Source organism: Sapajus apella, unplaced genomic scaffold (genome assembly GCF_009761245.1).
Source record: "Sapajus apella isolate SASKATOON/1434 unplaced genomic scaffold, GSC_monkey_1.0 scaffold74, whole genome shotgun sequence".
In the NCBI taxonomy this organism is placed as follows: domain Eukaryota; kingdom Metazoa; phylum Chordata; class Mammalia; order Primates; family Cebidae; genus Sapajus; species Sapajus apella.
The window spans coordinates 4,419,836-4,425,098 of record NW_022437014.1 but is presented as its reverse complement, the minus strand read 5'-3'; the positions used below and the strand labels follow the sequence as shown (position 1 = coordinate 4,425,098).

The 5,263-nt window shown below is 39.4% G+C and overlaps 1 long non-coding RNA gene across 1 annotated transcript; it reads left to right on the top strand.

Moving 5' to 3' along the window:
* The first annotated feature begins 382 nt into the window (after positions 1–382).
* LOC116532164 lies at positions 383–4,997 on the top strand. The gene is made up of 4 exons (XR_004260733.1): positions 383–631; positions 1,325–1,433; positions 3,437–3,681; positions 4,747–4,997. It is a non-coding gene; the product is annotated as an uncharacterized LOC116532164 (long non-coding RNA).
* The last annotated feature ends 266 nt before the right edge of the window (positions 4,998–5,263 follow it).

Sequence of the window (5,263 nt, the reverse complement as noted above, 5' to 3'; positions counted from 1 at the left end):
AGCTAGATGACCCAGGGTCTTTATAAATATACAAATTTGTCTCAAATATTATATATATACATGCACACATACTTATATTTATTTATGTATTTTTTACAAAGCAAAACTGCTTTTGAAGAACATAGCACAGGAGGGAAGGAGGGAGAGGGAATCAAGAAAACGGTGTCTGGCAAGAGGCTGTCGACAACCGGCTAGTGAGTCTAAGGGTGCAGTAGAGAGCGGGGAGCATGCTGGGAAGGCGGCTGCCCGGAGCATGCTGGGAAGGCGGCTGCCCGGGGCATGCTGGGATCGTGGTTGTCCGGGGCATGCTGGGATCGTGGTTGTCCGGGGCATGCTGGGATCGTGGTTGTCCGGGGCATGCTGGGAAGGCTGCCAGAACTGCTTATCCGGCTCCTGAGGCTGAGGAAGGTACCCCCAGGCGCAGGCACACAGTACAGTGGGGTCAAGCATCTAGCTGACCTAATTAAAAGCTCATTACAGCAGCCCATCCCCATTAACAGGCTGACCCACGTGCAAATCTATTAACACAGGAGTCTTCTCTGCTTCCCAAACCAGGAATCCCAGCCGCAGCCCCGGGGCCTGGAAACTCCGGCCAGTTTATTAAAGTGCCTTCCCCGCCTGTGACCATCAGGTACAGTTTCTTCCTGGATTACTTCACATTCCAGTAAATTAGTTTTATCCGCTCTGAAACATTTGAACAAAGAAAGCTCTCTGGTCATCACATGGGTAAAATAACAAGGGATAAAAGAACGTGTACTTCACCTAATCAGAAAGAACGCTAAATCTTTCTTGAAAATGCAGCCTTTCCTGTCCCGCGACCCTTTTCATTTATCTTAACGCTGGTGGGATTTTGAAATTTTCGTCCATAGTCAGACTATGGTACAGGTCCTCCTTTCCTTGTATTTTATATAATTGTTGCCGACCTCAGAAGGTCTCAAAACTTGTTAAGTATAAAGTTGGTAAATGATACTATTGCTTGGGAGGTGGAGGTGGGGGTGAGGGTGGGGGTGGGGGTGGGGTGGGAGCAGGGGGTTTATCTAGGAAAAAAGAAAAAAGGAAAATGCACCCTAACCAGGCTCAAATGAACTGAAATGGATCAAAGTAAACAGAGACATCTAAAAGCTTTTGTAAGTTAAAAGTGGCTATCTGTTGCAGGTCTTGCCTCATTAACCGCTGATTGAAGCTCTGCTTGGCCCTCTGGGATACCTAACACCCCAGACCTATCGCCAGATGAACCCGGCTTAGGCGCTCTTGCCTTTCCCTGTGTTGCTTTGCACAGCTCCTTGACCTCAACCTTCTTACAAATGTTTATCCTTCCTACCAGGCAAAGGGAGAATCTTACCGGGAATCTCACTTCTAGCCAATGAGGAATTTTCAGAAAAGCGAAATGGAAGGAATCATTTTGTCATCTCTGCAAATCTGTATTCTGAAAGGTAGATGCACAGCTGTGGTGTTTTAAATAAGCCTCTGCACAACATTATGTAGGGGAAAGAGTCCACAGTTTGTTTTTCCCTGGGTGTCGCCTCATTTTCATGTGTGAATGGTGAAAGGTGGTGATTAGGCCATATGCTTTAAGATATAGCTATCTGTTGGCCCCCATGGTCCCAGCCCGTCACCAGGCCATTCAGCTGGGACAGGGAGCTGAAACTGAGAGGCTGTCTAGGAAAGGCAGAGAGAATGGTAGAAGGGGAGATCTGGGGGAGGAGGGGAGGGAGGAGCAGGGCTCTTTGAGTAGGACCAGATAGGTCTCTGTGTAGAGTAATATTACAGCTCTTTCTCTCATAAACAAGCTGCATGCCTGCTTCTAAAGACCCATCTGGCATAGCTTTGAGAATGGCAATAATTACAAGCTGATGATGGACATGGAAAAAAAGCCCCGCTGAGCTAACTCATAAGGAAGTACAGGCCAGGACTGCGGGGAAATTACAGGCTGAAAACCTTTCTAGTTTAGGCCTTTTGGTGTTCTTAATCACAGACTTTAAATGTTGTAATAAACACTGTTGCATTTTATTGACCAACTCCCATGACAGGCAAATCTTTTTCATTTTATTTTATTTTTACCATTTGCTCTTTGGAAAGCTGCTTGGTAGTATCTACCTGTGCCGTGCCAATGGGTCTTTTGCTTTTCTGTTCGTAGGAAAATTAGGAAAACAAGAGTGACTTTTTATTTAGTTCCCAGAAATTTGCAAATTTTTTTTCTAAATTGTTCTCTGTGTTCTGTGGTTCAGACAGACTTCCAGGCTCGGTGCTTAACTTATAGCTGTGTAAGATAATGGTCTGGTAGTTTCAGTCAGGAAGATTGAAGAGGATTACAAAAAGAAAAACAAAGAGTCAACTTGGGAAGATTAATCTATGATTCTATTCTGTATCATCCAATAGTGTTTATGATATAAAAACAAGTAAAAATCCAAGCTAAATACTATATTGTTAGATTAATGGAATGCTAAGTCCTGGCCTTGTTTTAGAGATAGATAGTCCTTATTTCAAGGATGGATTTGATATTGGAAGGACGATCCTTTTCAAAGTTTTGGAGCTTTTACAAGTAGAACTAAGACATTTTGTCCTTTCAAACATTTTAGACCACTTAATGGAGCAAATACTTTTAGGAAATTATCCTAAGAAGAAGAAAATGGAAACACTGGAAATGAATTTACTTCCCTGAAACATTATTAACCTCAAAATACACAGTTTAAATGTCATAGCAAAGGAAGTCTTCAATATAGCATATTACCAGTTGCTGTTATGAGCTTGACACTGTAATGAGGAAATTTATTCTAATTTAACATATGCTATCAGTCTCCATGAAAAGAATTTGATGTTCATTTTATACATTTTAAAAGTTTGAGGTTAGATATAATGAAGAATCACATGGATTAGGATTTTTATTGACCCTATTAACTTATACAAGTATATTCTTGCTCAAAATATACCTTTTTGGAATTTAAAGCAGAACATGTAAAGTTGGTTATTCTTTAAAGCACTAGATACTGCTTCTGGAACCATATTTTCAAGTGTTTCCTTCTGTGCCACAATTTCTTATTCATATTCCTTAAAGACTTGTATTTTATTCTTTGTGTTTTGTATACAGTCCTTGCTATCCCAGATGGATTATTTAGTTCTATCCTTTGCATTTGATTACTTGTTCAAGCACATAAAGTTTTGGGGTCTATGAAGTTAAAGTAATGAAATGGTTGTGCAATGGAAATTTACCAATGTAAACTTAGTCTCTTGTCCTTTCATAAGCATTGCTTTACCTGAAGCTCCCTTGTCAATGAGAAATTATTTCCTTATATCTGTCTCTTTTCCTGTACAGGCTAGAATTGTTCCTAACAAAAGAAGCATGAATTGGCAAAAACTATATATTAAATACAAGACTATTTGTCTAGTTTTCATTAGGTTGCTGAGTGAAAAGCCTTAATTCCTCTCTTTTCCCAAGGTACTCAGATATCCACGAAGTCCTCCTCATCTCGCACTATCATTTCTCTCACTGGGCACAATCCAGCTTTAAAGAATTCAACACTTACTGGTCTTCAGAGGACTGTCAGCAATGACAGCAACCAGGGATGCTGACATGTCTTGTTGTTTACAAAGGATGAGCACAAGGCCTTTTGGATGATTTGATAAGCTCTGCAACTCCTCTCTCACTGTTTCTCACCTCTCTGGACCAACTGCCTTTGTGTGGTGAGCTAAAGATGCAAATACTAAAACTTGATCTAAACACGGACAAGTCAGCAAACACAGCAGCAAAGATAAAGCTACTCAAGGTTATTGTGTAAATTGTGAAAACAGAAACAAGAATATTTCAGTCCCTAAATCCGTATATGCAGATCACTTAAAATTGGATGGAAGAAAATCCTGGAATAGCATTAAATTCACATATTATTATTATAGCCTTGAATATTTAATCTGTTTCTCACATTAGCATCCTTCCACTTCTCTAGAAAACCCAATCAATGTTGTAGTTAAACTAAGTAAAAAGATTTTTTTTTAAAGTATCCCGATTATACTGTTTCCTATTTAGGGAATTCAGAAATGTCTTGGAAATTATGCAAATGCACATGCTTTTCCTCATTCATACTTTGTAAAGTGAAAATTTCTTTTCAGGAAGGGGACCCTGGGAAGTTGGACCTCCTTTCTCCTTTCCTTTGCCTTTCAGTGTTGAACACATGGAAGAAAGGAAGGTTTCATGTGTTTATGTTGTATTTGGTTCAATGCTTTTCTTAAATGATATATAAATATAACTCCACCAATGCATAGAGTTTAGGGGTATTGTCTTTCTTAAATTCTTTGTAATTGATTGAGACAATACTGTTTATCTTCTAAAGATGTCAGACTATTCCTAGAAATGAGCTCTTGCAAGGTATGTGTACAAAAGATTTTTACAGTAGGCTTTTTTGCTCCCCGTGCTATCTTTCTTACAGAAATGTGATTGCTGAAAATATGTGTATGCCACAGTCAACAAAGTGCCTTTTTAAATATTAGCAACTTAAAGCCCACATCAATCATGAAACTATAGCTTGACGTTGACAGTTACAGAAAGGGATTTCATTTTGATTATGAGATAGAATCTTATGAGAATTGGTCACTGCTGACAATCTGGTCCGCTCTTTCTGAACAGTTTTCATAAGAAATATGCTTAATCTTTACCAAAATATCTGGCTGTAGAATTAGCTCCATTTCTAAATCACTACTCCCTAGTTACTGACTCTCAGATTGCTGTTAAAAATGGTTATTCCCTTTTCACAGGTGGTGAAACTGAGATTTCCAGATCCATGCAGCTTTATGGAATATATTATGGATGAAATATGAACCCAGGTCTATGTGCTTCCAGGTAAGTTTTCCATTTTGCCACACTCTGCTGTGAGCTTAGTCTGAAGGTGGAGTTTTAACTGGGACACTGAGGACAGAAGGGCCCGTTAATTGAGACTTTGAACGTGAGAAACAGTGGAATGCAAAATAGCATGCTCACAGCTGTTTTCAAGCAATAGCACTGTCTAAAACCACTGGGAATGAATAGACCTATGTGGCTAGAAATTGATGCAAAGGAAGAATATTCACTCTGGGTCAGTTTTTGAACCTGTAGAATTAGCTAATATTGTTGATTTTGCTCATGGCTGCCTCTCTGGTATGTTGGAGGCAATTTCCATCTTCCTAAACATGTTAAATGCATTTTGTGATTTTAGCAGGCTAAAGTGTTAACTCTTGTTTAAATATCTATATTTAGCATTACTCATAGAAGTAACACAATTACCTTCTTTTCCAT